Raw genomic sequence first — 14,849 nt, forward strand, 5'->3', positions numbered from 1 at the left:
AGGAAACCCTCCTGAACACACCTTACAAAAACAGCTCCATTCAAATCTTCTGATCGAAGGAGGTTCCAATCAATATTGGGAAAGTTAAAGTCACCCATTACAACAACCCTACTACGCCCACACTTTTCCAAAATCTGCCAACCTATGCTTTCTTCCATCTCCCTGCTGCTACTGGGGGGCCTGTAGTAAGCCCCTAAAGACTGCTCCCTTGCTGTTCCTAATTTCCACCCATACTGACTCGGTAGGCAGATCTTCCTCGACAATGGAAGCTTCTGTAGCTGTGATACCCTCTCTGATTAGTAGTGCTACACCCCCTCCTCTTTTTCCCCCCTCCCTATTCTTTTTAAATGCTCTAAACCCTGGAACATCCAGCAACCATTCCTGCCCCTGAGAAACCCATGTCTCTGTTATGGCCACAGCATCATAGCACCAGGTACTGATCCATGCTCTAAGTTCATCACTTTTATTCCTGACACTCCTTGTGTTAAAGCAAACACACTTTAACTGATCCCTTGGTTCCTTGCCAGGAAAATCCTTCCCACTGGCTGGTCTACCTCTTGCTATTGCCTCATCTGCATCAACTCTCACCTCCGGTATACAGCTCAGGTTCCCACCCTCCTGCCATACTAGTTTAAACCCTCTCGAACTACTCGAGCAAACCTTCCACCAGGACATTGGTCCCCTTCCAGTTCAGGTGCAACCCGTCCTTCATGTACAGGTCCCACCTTCCCCAGAAGGCATCCCAATTATCTACATATCTGAAGCCCTCCCTCCTGCACCAGCTGCGCAGCCACGTGTTAAGCTGTGCCCGCTCCCTGTTCCTCGCCTCGCTATCTCGTGGCACCGGTAGTAAACTAGAGAACACTACTCTGTTCGTCCTGCTTTGCAGCTTCCATCCTAACTCCCTGAACTCACTTTTTTTATCCTCAATCATTTTCCTGACTATATCATTAGTGCCAATATGTAACACGATTTCTGGCTGTTCGCCCTCCCCTTTTAGAACCTTATACACCCGATCGGAGACGTCCCGGACTCTGGCACCAGGGAGGAAACATACCTTCCGGGAATCCCGATCCTGACCACAAAAATCTCCTGTCGATTCCCCTAACTATCGAGTCCCCTACCACGAGTACTTTTCTATTCTGCCCCCTTCCCTTCTTTGCCACAGCGTCAGGCTCAGTGCCAGAGAACTGACTGCTATGGCTTTCCTCTGGTAGGTCATCCCCCCCAGCAGTATCCAAAATGGTATACTTATTGCTGAGGGGAATGTCCACGGGTGATCTCTGCACTGTCTGTCTGTCCCCTTTCCTCCCCCTAACTGTAACCCATTTATCCTTGTCCTGAGCCTTAGGAGTGAGCAACTCCCAGTAACTCCTCTTAATTACCCCCTCAGCCTCCTGAATGACCCGTAGTTCATCCAGCTCCAACTCCAATTCCCTAACACTGTTTTCAAGGAGCTGCCTTGCTGATATATATGGTCACTGCTATGCTTCCCAGCTGCCCCTCTGGTCCTCGTCACTTCCCCCACTGCTCCCGCTCCTTCTGTGAAAGGGAAAACACCGCTGTCCGCTACCGATAAGTAATTTTTTTAAAAAACTGCCTTACCTTAGCTGCAGTCTTCCGGGTTCGTCTTACCTCCACTGCTGCTCACATTCAAAATCTTTGTGACTGTGGGAGGAAACCAGAGCACAACCCACACAGACATGGGGAGAATGCGCAAACTCCACACAGAGAGTTGCCCGAGGCCAGAACTGAACCTAGGACCCTAGTGCTGTGAGGCAGCAGGGCTAACCACTGAGCCACCATGACACCCCTGAGCACTGAGGGATGGGTAATAAATGTTGTCCAGCCAACGATGGCCTCATTCCTGAGAATGAATGAAGAAAACACATCAGTTTTTGTTTATGTTCCTTGCAAATTGACTTCTCACACTTTATGTTCACCCTCTTAATCAACTTCTTCGACATCCTGTGCTGAATTCTACCCTGCTCCCAAAGCTCAGGAAATGATACAGCAATTAACAACTACTTTAGTTTGCCTTCTCAGAAGAGCACACAGATAATTTCTCAGAAATGCTGCAGAAACAAGTGTATATCGATAGGGAAGAATGAAAGGAGATTAATATTTCTACAAAATAGTGCTAGAGAAGTTAGTGGGAGTGAAATGATATGAAAGGAGATGCCCATTGTGTTGGAACCCTCGCTGATTATTCATTATTTATATTTTTATTCCTTTATCAATTTTGGTTTGGAAATAAAGAGGACTGATGGACTTTGAAACAGCTTATGTCATAAAGAAAAGGACACACATTTGTTTTATTGGTGAATCCCCACAGCCTTGGCAGCAGCCACAGCCTCTTCATTCAGAAGTATTCACTCTTACCCATCGTCTTCGGATATGCACATGGGAAGAAAGGGTGGCCTCTCAGATACAGGCTATCCCCGTGACACATGGTCCAAAACACCCTATCCCTCGCAAGATACCATTGCTCACCAACTGCATCTAAATATTCTGTGTGTACTGAGAGCACTGGGGTCACTGGGAACATTAGGGAGATGGAGCAACACTTCCAATGTCTGAACTGGTCAGACTGAATCCTCCAGGACACCCTGTCTCACTGAGTCCTGTGATCTCTCTCCATTTCAGGGACATGCTTCCTGGAAAAGAAAATGACAAGTTATATATCAGGTTATTTTCCATCTGCAGTCTATGGACTTTACCTGTTTATATCCATTTACAAATGCTCCAACTTCGCTTGATAACACAATTTCCTGCTATCTTAGTGTTATCACCGAACTGAGTTGCAGAGCAACTTAAACCCTTGAGAGAGATTGTAAATAGTTGGGGACATAGCACTGGTCAATGTGTGTCTCCGCTGTTTATATTCTGTCAAACTAATTAAGTTAGATTTATCCTGAGTGTCTGCTTCCTGTTTGGTAACCATGTCCCCCCTGACTCCTGTCTCGCATATTCGAAGACTGAACAAAAGCAATGAGCTTGAATCGGCAATTCACCCACTCAAGCCTGCTCCGCCATGAAATATGATCACAGCTGATGTCATCTTGGCCTCTGTTCATAATCCTTCTCTCCATAACCCTCTCTCCATAATCATTCATTTACTCAGTGTCCCAGCATCCTCTGCATTCTGTGGTACTGAATTACACAGACTCACAACCCTTTGAGCAAAGTGAATTCTCCTCACCCTTGTTTGAAATCTGCTCTGCCTTATTCTAAGCGATGATATCTTGTTCTAGATTGGCCCACAAAAGGAAATATTCACTCCACATTTGCATTGTCACTCACCTTTAGCATCGTATCGACCTCAATGAGATCTCCTCTCATTCTTCTAAACTCCAGAGAGTCTACGCCTGAACTGCTCAATTTCTCTTCATTGGAAAAATGTCTCATCTCTGGAGTCAATCTAATGAACTTCTTCTGAATGTCTCCAATGCAACGAAATCCATCCACAAGTCAGGGCACTGAAACTGCAGAGAGTACTCCACTTGTGATCCTATTAATGCCTTGCATATTTGCAGCAATATTTCCCGACTTGTATCCTATTCCTTTAGACAGAGACACTGAAATTGCACTTGCCTCTCTCATTTCCCCTTCCCCCACCTCATCCTAGTTTCAAACTTCCAGCTCCGCACTGTCCCCTTGACTTGTCCGGACTTGTCTGACCTGCCTATCTCCTTTTCCACCTATCCACTCCACCCTCTTTTTCCTGACCTATCACCTTCATCTCCTCCCCCACTCACCTATTGTACTCTATGCTACTCTCTCCCCACCCCCACCCTCCTCTAGCTTATCTCTCCATGCTTCAGGCTCTCTACCTTTATTCCTGATGAAGGACTTTTGCCCGAAACGTCGATTTTGCTGCTCGTCGGATGCTGCCTGAATTGCTGTGCTCTTCCAGCACCACTGACCCAGAATCTGGTTTCCAGCATCTGCAGTTATTGTTTTTACCTCTCTCATTACCTGGTCTACCTGCATGCTGGTTTTCTGTGATATGCACAAAGGCACCTAGATCCCTGTGCACTAAACACCCTGAAGCTTCTCTCCATCTACATGATAAGATGCTTTTCTATTCCTCAGAATAAAATGGATCATCTCGTACTTGTCCACGTTAAATTTCATCTGCAAAACGTTTGTCCATGTCCCTATTCCCACCATATACATTTGTATATCTCTTGCATTTTCATTGCAACCTACTTTTCCATCTATTTTAGTGCCATTTGAAAATGTGGGTACAGTATTTCCTATCCCCACAGCAAGTAATAACTCAGATGCAAATAGCTGTGGCCTGGTGGCTGAAGCCTATGGCATCTCAAAAGTTGCCAACCGGAAAATGCCGAGCTATTTCACCTTGCTGTGTTTTGTTGGTCAGTCAATCATCTATTCAAGCTAATAAATTACCCCATACCATATATACTCTTAATTTATGAATTAATATTTTGTGCAGCACCTTATTCAATGTCTTCTGTAAGTCCAGATGTACTGCATCACCAGGATTCCCATTATCCAAATTGCTTGTCAGACCTTTAAAGAACTTAAGGAAATGATTCAAACATGATTTATCCTTCATAACAGTATGCTGACTCTGATGGATTATGGTTTGACTGCAATTTTCCTGTTATCATTTGATTCATTTATTGTCACATATAGGAGGAGAAAGTGAGGTCTGCAGATGCTGGAGATCAGAGCTGAAAATGTGTTGCTGGAACAGCGCAGCAGGTCAGGCAGCATCCAGGGAACAGGAGAATTGACGTTTCGGGCATAAGCCCTTCTTCAGGAATCCTGAAGAAGGGTTTATGCCCGAAACGACGAATTCGGATTTCACCAGTTTCCTCATTTCCCCTCCCCCCAGCCTGTCTCAGTCAAATCCATCAAATTCAGCACCGCCTCCCTAACCTGCAATCTTCTTCCCGACCTCTCCGCCCCCACCCCAATCTGTCCTATCACCCTCACCTTGACCTTTTTCCACCTATCACATTTCCGACGCCCCTCCCCCAAGTCCCTCCTCCCGATCTTTTATCTTAGCCTGCTGGACAAACTTTCCTCATTCCTGAAGAAGGGCTAATGCCCGAAACGTCGATTCTCCTGTTCCCGAGATGCTGCCTGACCTGCTGCGCTTCTCCAGCAACACATTTCCAGCTTTGTTTATGAGCTGTACAGGCAGATTATAATGAGCAAGGACATACAGATCATAGGGTAAAAAAAACATATCAGAGGCACACAGGTTATGTCAGACTGGGTAGGCACAAGGCAAGGTCAATATTTACAAGATAGGCATTATTTGAAGGTCGAGAGTCCATTCACAGTCTAATAAAGGGTGGGAAGAAGCTGTTCCTGAACCTGCTGGGGCATCGTTAGGCCACTGGGATATGGAATCTTCACATTGCTGCATAATGGCTTGAGGGGCTGAAGGGTCTCCTCATGTTGCATCATAACAGGCCTAAGATGCTGAATGGCCTCCTCCGACATCCATGAAATGGGATTGGGGGGATGATTGGTCTTCTAAATATTGCGTGCAATTCTGGTCTCCTTCCTATCGGAAAGATGTTGTGAAACTTGAGAGGGTTCAGAAAAGATTTACAAGGATGTTGCCAGGGTTGGAGGATTTGAGCTATAGGGAGAGGCTGAACAGGCTGGGGCTGTTTTCTCTGGAGCATTGGAGGTTGAGGGGTGACCTTATAGAGGTTTACAAAATTATGAGGGGCATGGATAGGATAAATGGACAAAATCTTGTCCCTGGGATCGGGGAGTCCAGAACTAGATGGTATCGGTTTAGGGTGAGAGGGGAAAGATATAGAAGAGACCTAAGGGGTAACGTTTTCATGCAGCGGGTGGTACATAAATGGAATGAGCTGCCAGAGGAAGTGGTGGAGGCTGGTATAATTGCAACATTTAAGAGGCATTTGGATGGATATATGAATAGGAAGGGTTTGGAGGGATATGGGCCGGGTACTGGCAGGTGGGGCTAGATTGGGTTGGGATACCTGGTGGGCATGGACGGGTTGGATCAAAGGGACTGCTTCCATGCTGTACATCTCTATGACTCTATCTATTCAGGATTCTGTACCTTCTACCTGATGGAAGAGGTTGTAGGAGATCATTACCGGGGTATGATGCGTCTTTGGTGATGCTGTCAGCCTTTCTGTAGCAACGAACCATGTTAATAGACTGCATAAATGGAAGGTTGGTTTCTGTGATAGTCTGGGTTTTCTTTTTGAGTTTCTTACAATCTTGGGCAGAGCAGTTGTTACATCAGGCCGCTATGCAGCTGGACAGTAAGCTTTTAGTGGTTCATCTGGAGAAACTGGTGAGAGTCCTTCTGGTCATGCCATATTTCCTGACACTCCTGATGAAGAAAACACATTGTTGTCCCATCTTAACCATTGCATCCTCATCAGAAGTCTCGAACATGTTTGATTAGATTTCCTGCAGTGTGGAAACAGCCCCTGTGGACTAACAAGTCCACTCTGACCCTCCGAAGAGAAATTAGATTAGATTACATTACAGTGTGGAAACAGGCCCTTCGGCCCAACAAGTCCACACCGACCCGCCGAAGCGCAACCAACCCATACCCCTACATTTACCCCTTACCTAACATTATGGGCAATTTAGCATGGCCAATTCACCTGACCTGCACATCTTTGGACTGTGGGAGGAAACCGGACCGCCCGGAGGAAACCCACGCAGACACGGGGAGAATGTGCAAACTCCACACAGTCAGTCGCCTGAGGCGGGAATTGAACACTGGGACCCTGGTGCTGTTGTCGGTTATTGTCACTCCTCGGAACTTGACAGTCTCCACCCTCTCAACCTCAGCTCCTTGCATCTAGACAAGGGCGTTTTGCCATCCTTGTTGCCGTCCTTTCTTTCTGAAGTCAATGATCCGTTCTTTAGTTTTGCTGACATTGAGAGAGAGGTTGTTCTCACTGAACCAAGTTACTAAGCCCTCTATTTCATTTTTGTATTTTGACACGTCGTTCTTTGATATTCATCCAATGACAGTCTTGTCATTAGCAAAATTGTAGATGGAGTTCATTTGGAATTTGGTAACGATGTTATGGGTGCCCAGGGAATAAAGTAAAAAGCTAAGAACTCATCCTTGCAGGGGGCGGGGGAGTGTTGGTGGTGGGGTGGGGGGTGTTGGGGGGGGTGGTCTCCAGTGTTCCATGTTATCATGGAGGAAGTGCAGTTTCCCACCTTCACTGATTACAGTCTGTGGGTCAGAAAGCTGTGGATCCACTTCCAAAGGGTGGAGCTGAGTTCAAACTCTCAAAGTTCTGAGATCAGTCTGGTGGAGATCATGGTCATTAGTAGTAATTATTTCCTTGTTAATGGATTCTAATGATTTGTCTTAAATCCCAACAGTTCACTCACTACTTTTTAATCCATAGTGATGATGATTATTGTAAGTTCTTTGCTTTCTGAATCCTCTACGTTCTGTTTTAATTCCTCTGTAACAGGCACAGAGCTTTATAAGAAGATCTGCTCCAATTGCTGTGTTAGAGGCATCAGGTGATTGAATGGGCTCGGTCTGTTCCTGGTTTGCAAACTCAATGGACTGAATGTCCTCGAAGTGTTGCTACACTGGAGCACCAAGGCCAGAATGTCCAGCTTAAACTCTGCTTGTTCTCCTCCTGATAATGCATAAGAGGCTTGCTGGGATATGGAATCTTCACATTGCTGCATAATGGCTTGAGGGGCTGAAGGGTCTCCTCATGTTGCATCATAACAGGCCTAAGATGCTGAATGGCCTCCTCCTACATCCATGAAATGGGATTGGGGGGATGATTGGTCTTCTAAATCATGGGGATAAATAGACAAGGTATTTTTGCTGGGGTGGGGGAGTCCAGAACTAGAGAGTATAGGTTTTGGCTGAAGGGGAAAGGTACAAAGGGATCTGAGTCACAACTGGGGGTACATGTACGATATGAACTGCCAGAGGAAGTGGTGGAGACGGGTAAAATTGCAACATTTAAAAGGCATCAGGATGGGTATATGAATAGGAAGGGTTCAGTGGGATATGGGTCAAGTGCTGTCAAATAGGACTAGATTCGGTTAGGATATCTGGTTGGCATGGGCGAGTTTGAGTGAGGGTCTATTTCCCTGCTGTTACATCTCTGTGACCTCCAAAACACAATGGTTGAATTACCTCGTCCTTCCTCAGAAAAGGTCACACACAGTTTTATGCTCTTCTCCAATTCCCATGCAATCAGCTCTTTCAGCTGTATGGCCTTCTGTTATTCAAGTGTAACAGTCACAAGTCATTCTGTAGACTCTTCCATTTCCTGAGTTACAAACTTGAGGAAGCTGAACGGACTGATCCTGATGCTTCATGGCCTACTCTGGGTCCAGCATTATATGTTTGAGGGGCTGGTTGGTCTCTTCCTGTAAATATATCAGGCTCCAAGGACTGAAGAGCCTCGTCCTGCCCTGATGCAACGGGGTCAAAGGCCTGAATATACCTCTGCTGTTCCTGTGTAACAGTCTGGAGAAGTGGAATGGAATTCTCCATTCTCCGTGTAATGGTCTCTTGCTCACTTCCTCTGGTCTTTGATGTAAAATTAAGATCATCTTTCATTTTTATTGGAATAACAAGTCTTGCTTCCTTTCTACATTCACATCTTCGCTGCACAAATCAGGTGAGGGAACCATCTCTGAGCTACTCCCTTTCTTCAGTGAGGAGACTAAATTTGTGCACACTGCTCCAAATGTGATCTCGCAAAGTTCCTGTACAGCAGTGTCACAGTAGAATTTAATTAGCAGGGATCTATGAGAGCAAGAGAAATCAACAATACTCAAAAATCAATTGAACTGAAAATAATCAGCCTTTATTTAAATACTGCAACAATTTGGCTGGGACTAGGAAAGAGGAGGGATCCAGTTCGTCCCCTGTTTCCCTTCTAAGTTTCACACCTTATAAAAGTAACACATTATAAACTTTAAAATATGCTTAGCAATAACAGATTATCATGACATGTGCATAACCTGTACCACTGAACCTTAGTTTAAAAAACATTAATCGTTTGTGTCATTCCATAACTCTGTTTCTATTATACAGACCTTTTCTTACGGCTGCGATCTGCAGTTTGAAATATACAAGGCACTGTGAAAATGATTACTGAATTTTAGTCAAACTTATGGAATTTGTTTGCATACAGCCCGGTCCTGAAAGCTGTTTCTGACATTTTGCCTTTCAACTTCCTGAATTATAACTTGAGAAATGAACAATTTTTTTTCCAATCATGCAATGTTAGGTGTTGCCCACAATGCCACATTTCCCTCTTTTGTCATAACACGACAGTCAGCTGTATAGGCATTTAGAAAATCCAATTGAAGTTTGTATTGGCACAAGCAGACAAGTAACCCTACTCCTGCTAGCAATAGTACGATGAGCAAAAAGGCTTTAATGATCCGATCAAACATTTATGTTCCAAACAACTTAACCAATTCGTGGGCTATGATCGTGGAGTTCTTTGCCAACGTGGTCAGTATGTTGCTTAATATATTCAATTAAGTTGGTAATATGTTCAGAGGAGTCTGGAATGTAAGTACAGCATTCCCGACCCACAACAGCAGATGATCACCCTTCCGAGGCTTGCAGATGATCCAAAGCCAGTCGATTCTGCAATGTGACTCTCCGGACAGTCACTGGCTCAGCTGAGGCCTAAGTCAATGCTTGTCCAATTGCCTTGGCTTCTAAAGCTGTCTCATTGGCCAGGTCTTCCAGTGCTGAGGCCATGTAAACCAATTCACTGGATCCTTCACCCCATTCCACATAACGGAAAGGACGATATGAGGAACTGGTCTAGCCCAGTAATGGCTCTCGCAGTTCATGGGTGGTAGTGCTTGAGGGAGGTGAGGTGATGCATGTAGGGTACAACATAACCCAGGCAGCAGGATCCTATCCAATTGGCAGGAAGTCATGGGGACTCTTTGCTTCCACATGTAAACTCTGTACCATTGCAAGCTGTAAACTCATCAGCCAATGTCATCCAAGGCTTCATGGTGGAATAGGCCCATGGACTATTGGATGTAATATTCTACATTCTCGTCCTATCACAGTTAAACATCCCACTTCTTGAAATATTGACTACTGGGCCTTGCCAGTCAAATGTGAGATTACATTTGCTTGGCCCCATTAGCATTCCTTGTTCTAATTTTCTCAGCATAAGGACCTGTACCGTTATTTGAATGAACTGTAAGGGAAGGATGAAATGAGTTGTAATTATATGTGGACTGATACTACATCGAAAATGTAGTCATTTCATAACCTGCTGTTTCCCATGTCCTAATTTCCCCATGAAGCCCTCTGCGATTCCGTCCAACATCCACTCAACTGTTTCTGATATATAGAAAGGGAGGGGGTGAAGAGGCATTCCTTCCCTAAATGGATGGGGATATGTGTTCAAACCCAACACTTACTTATATTCAATTTCTCAGCATCCATACATGACATCAGTAAATAAGTGTTTGCATGTGGTTCCCGAGGAGAATTGTCAAATATTCACCGACATCAAAGAATTCAAAAAGTCCAAAGAGTGCCAAAATGATGTTTATGCTGTGCTGTCGACCAGTTGAGGAGTAATCTTCTTCCAATCAGATAGATGAACCCATTGGAATGCCCATCAATTTTGACCAAGGCTGATGTAGTCAATATGGCTTAAAAGAGCCCACACCAGTGATGTCCTAATATGTTTCATTTCCAATTCTTAGCCAAACGTAATCCCCTGGGTTTACTCATGGGTATTGGGAGGCAATCGTGATTTTCTCAGCTGGGCAATGCGATTGTTTGGATCTGTGAGAGAAGAAACTTCAGAGAAAGAGTTAACTGTTTCAAGGGTTTCTGCATTTTCTCACCCATAACATGGAGATCTAGGGGTTTAGTATGAGCACCCGACGGAGTTGTCATTGGCCGACCATAAACTATCTCTGCAGCTGATAGTCCTGTCCCCGAATGCCCAGTCACTTACATGTGAAAGAGTGATTAGATTAGATTAGATTAGATTAGATTACTTAGATTAGATTAGATTACTTACAGTGTGGAAACAGGCCCTTCGGCCCAACAAGTCCACACCGACCCGCTGAAGCGCAACCCACCCATACCCCTACATTTACCCCTTTAACCTAACACTACGGGCAATTTAGCGTGGACAATTCACCTGACCCGCACATCTTTGGACTGTGGGAGGAAACCGGAGCACCCGGAGGAAACCCACGCAGACACGGGGAGAACGTGCAAACTCCACACAGTCAGTCGCCTGAGTCGGGAATTGAACCCGGGTCTCTGGCGCTGTGAAGCTAATGGCAATGGCAAGTGCTAATGGCAAAACATTGAGCCAATTCAACCCCATGTCTTTGACGAATTTTGATAACTTTTCTTTGAAGGTACTGTTGGCCCATTCCACAATCCCCGCTGCCTGTGGGTGATACACGCAGTGCACTTGATGTTTAATTGAAGGTGATTCACACAATTCAGTATTGATTTGGGCCACAAAATGTGGTCCATTGTCAGAGCTTATCATCTTAGGCAACCCAAAGTGGGGACATTCTTCACTTAGCAATATTTTCACTGCTGTATGTGCAGTACAACTAGTGGTGGAGAAGGCTTCAATCCATGTGCTAAATACATCAATCATCACTCAACAGTATTTGTAACATTGTACCTTAGGTAGCTCAATGAAATCAAGCTGTATACAAGCAAAAGGACGAACTACCAGGGGTTAGTCATGGAAGGGCATTTAACACCTTTATGCTTGTTATGTTTCTTACAAGTAAGGCATCTATCCAGCAGCATTTGAGCTGTTTTATTCAAGTCCGGGTGCCACCAGGTGTTTAAAAGTAGCTGTCCCATTCCTTCCTTGTCAAGATGGGAACAAGTATGCAAGTAATCAACAAGCACTGGGAACAAAGAATCAGGAATACAAACGTGACCTACCGGTGTTAGCCAGAGGCCTCGTGTCGAGGAGTGTGAACACCCCATCGACTTCCAAAGTCTACACTCAGATTCAGAGGTGTCCCTCTGGAAAGTGTGAATTGCAATTAGATCTGGCATGTCCTTTGTTTTCAAAGTAGCTCCTTGGTTTAGAGCCTGATTCCCGTTAGTTGGAACAACTAAAATGGCTGATGCAGCCACCTCCTTAGCAGCTGAATTAGCACGGGCTTTTCCTTGTTGTACCGGAGTGTCCCTCCTCGTGTGTCCGGTGCATTTAGTAACAGCCAATTGACAAGGAAGCAGCATAGCATCGAGGAGATTTTTAACCCAAAGAGCATTCGGAATGGGATGCCCCGTCAAAGTGAGGAAGCCTCGTTGCTGCCACAGGAAGCCAAGATCATGCTGATGCGGATCTGGAATCATTGTAAATGTTAACAATTTTATCAGTGGCGAGAATAAAACCTCTGGTAAGGGCAAAATGCTCGGATTTCTGTGCAGAGACAGGGGTCTGAAAGGCAGCAGACTCCTGAACAGCAGTGTCTGTTGCGATAGCATAGCCTGACTTTCCATCGGGGAAACAGAGGAAGTACCATCAACATAAAATCAGGGGAGCTCAGGAATTTCAAATAGGAGGTCTGCGAAATCCGGGCAAGGAGCAGGAAGGAAATGATTCCTAAACAAACAGCAATGGGCTGGTGGGGGGGGACAGGAAGATCGTCAGGGGGTTGCTCAAGGATTGTAACAGGATTCAAAGTGAAGCAGTCACGAAATGAGAGGTAAGGGTTCTGCAACAGCGAGACCTCATACGGCTCAGATGAGCTTGGGTGAGATGTTGGGTCTGCTGAGACTTGAGAAGGTTAACAACAGAATGTGAGGTGCACACGTGTACGGCTGGTGAAGGGTCAGTTTAGAAGCTGCCAATATGAACAGATGGACAGATTGAGATTCACTGTGAATGCATCACACACAACCGCGCACACAGCCTCCATACCCCACCCAGTGTCAGGTCAGACCCAGATTCATTGTGAATACAGCCTCCATACCCAAACCAGGATCAGCTCACTCACAGATTCACTGTGAAGAGAGACACCACACCTGACCCAGAGTCAGCTCAGAAACATAGAACATAGAACAGTACAGCACAGAACAGGCCCTTCAGCCCACGATGTTGTGCCGACCACTGATCCTCATGTATGCACCCTCAAATTTCTGTGACCATATGTATGTCGAGGAGTCTCTTAAATGTCCCCAATGACCCTGCCTCCACAACTGCTGCTGGCAACGCATTCCATGCTCTCACAACTCTCTGTGTAAAGAACCCGCCTCTGACATCCCCTCTATACTTTCCTCCAACCAGCTTAAAACTATGACCCCTCCTGTTAGTCATTTCTGCCCTGGGAAATAGTCTCTGGCTATCGACTCTATCTATGCCTCTCATTACCTTGTATTGTGAATATATCCCCCATACGCCACCGATGGTGAGCTCAGACAAGATTCACTGTGAAACCAACCCACTCAGTGTCAGCTCAGACCCAGATTCACTGCGAATACAGCATCCCTTACCTCACCCAGGATCAGCTCAGATTGAGATTCACTGTGAACTCATTGCTCATAACCGCACCCAGGGTCAGCTCAGACACAGGTTCAATGTCAATACAGCCCCATACTCCATCCAGGTTTAGCTCAAATCCAGATTCACAGTGAACACAGCCTCCATACCCCACCCAGTGTCAGGTCAGACTCACGTTCATTGTGAATACAGACTTATACTCAACACAGGGTCAGCTCAGACACAGATTCACTGTGAATACATCGCCCATTCCATAGCCAGGGATAGCTCATACCCAGATTCATGTGAATACAGCCTCCATACTATATGCAGAGTCTGATCAGACCCCAATTCACTGTGAACACAGCCCCCAAAGCCAACTCAAGGTCAGCTCAGTCGCAGAGTCACTGTGAATTCAGCCTCCATACCCCACCCAGTGTCAAGTCAGACTCACATTCATTGTGAATACAGACCCATACCCAACCCAGGGATAGCTCATACCCAGATTCATGCGAATACAGCTCCCATACCCAACCTGGCTAAACTCAAACCCAGATTCACTGTGAATACAGCCCCCATACATCACACTGGGTCATTTCAGACCCAGATTCACTATTGTTACAGCCACCATACCCCACACTGGGTCAGCTCAGACATAGATTCACTGTAAGTATATCACCAAGACCACAGCCAGCGTCAGCTCACACCCAAATTCACTGTGAATACAGCCCCCATACCCACCCTGGCTAAACGCAAACCCAGATTCACTGTGAATACAGTCCCCATAACCCAACAAGTGTCAGCTCAGACCCAGACTCACTGTGAACACAGCCCGTATTTCCCAACCAGGGTCAGCTCAGAAACAGATGTATTGTGAATACGTCACCCACACTCCACCGACGGTTAGCTCAGCACAGAGTCACTGTGAATACCGCCCCCATACCACACCAAGGTTCAGCTCAGCCCCAGATTCACTCTGAATACAGCCTCCATACTATATGCAGGGTGTGGTCAGACCTCAATTCACTGTGAATACAGCCCCCGTAGCCAACACAGGGTCTGCTCAGACCCAGATTCTCTGTGAATACAGCCTCCATACCCCACCCAATGTCAAGTCAGACTCACATTCATTGTGAATACGGACCCATACCCAACCCGGGTCAGCTCAGACCCAGATTCACTGTGAATGCATCACCCATAACCGCATCCAGGGTCAGCTCAGACACAGATTCAATGTCAATATAGACTCCATTCTCTACCCAGGGTCATCTCAGACCCAGATTCACAGTGAACACAGCCTCCGTACTGCACCCAGGCTTAGCTCAGACTCAGATTCATTGTGAATACAGCCCC

Source organism: Chiloscyllium plagiosum, unplaced genomic scaffold, assembly GCF_037043375.1.
Source record: "Chiloscyllium plagiosum isolate Xiang-an unplaced genomic scaffold, Cpla_swu_hap1 HiC_scaffold_21, whole genome shotgun sequence".
NCBI classification, from domain to species: domain Eukaryota; kingdom Metazoa; phylum Chordata; class Chondrichthyes; order Orectolobiformes; family Hemiscylliidae; genus Chiloscyllium; species Chiloscyllium plagiosum.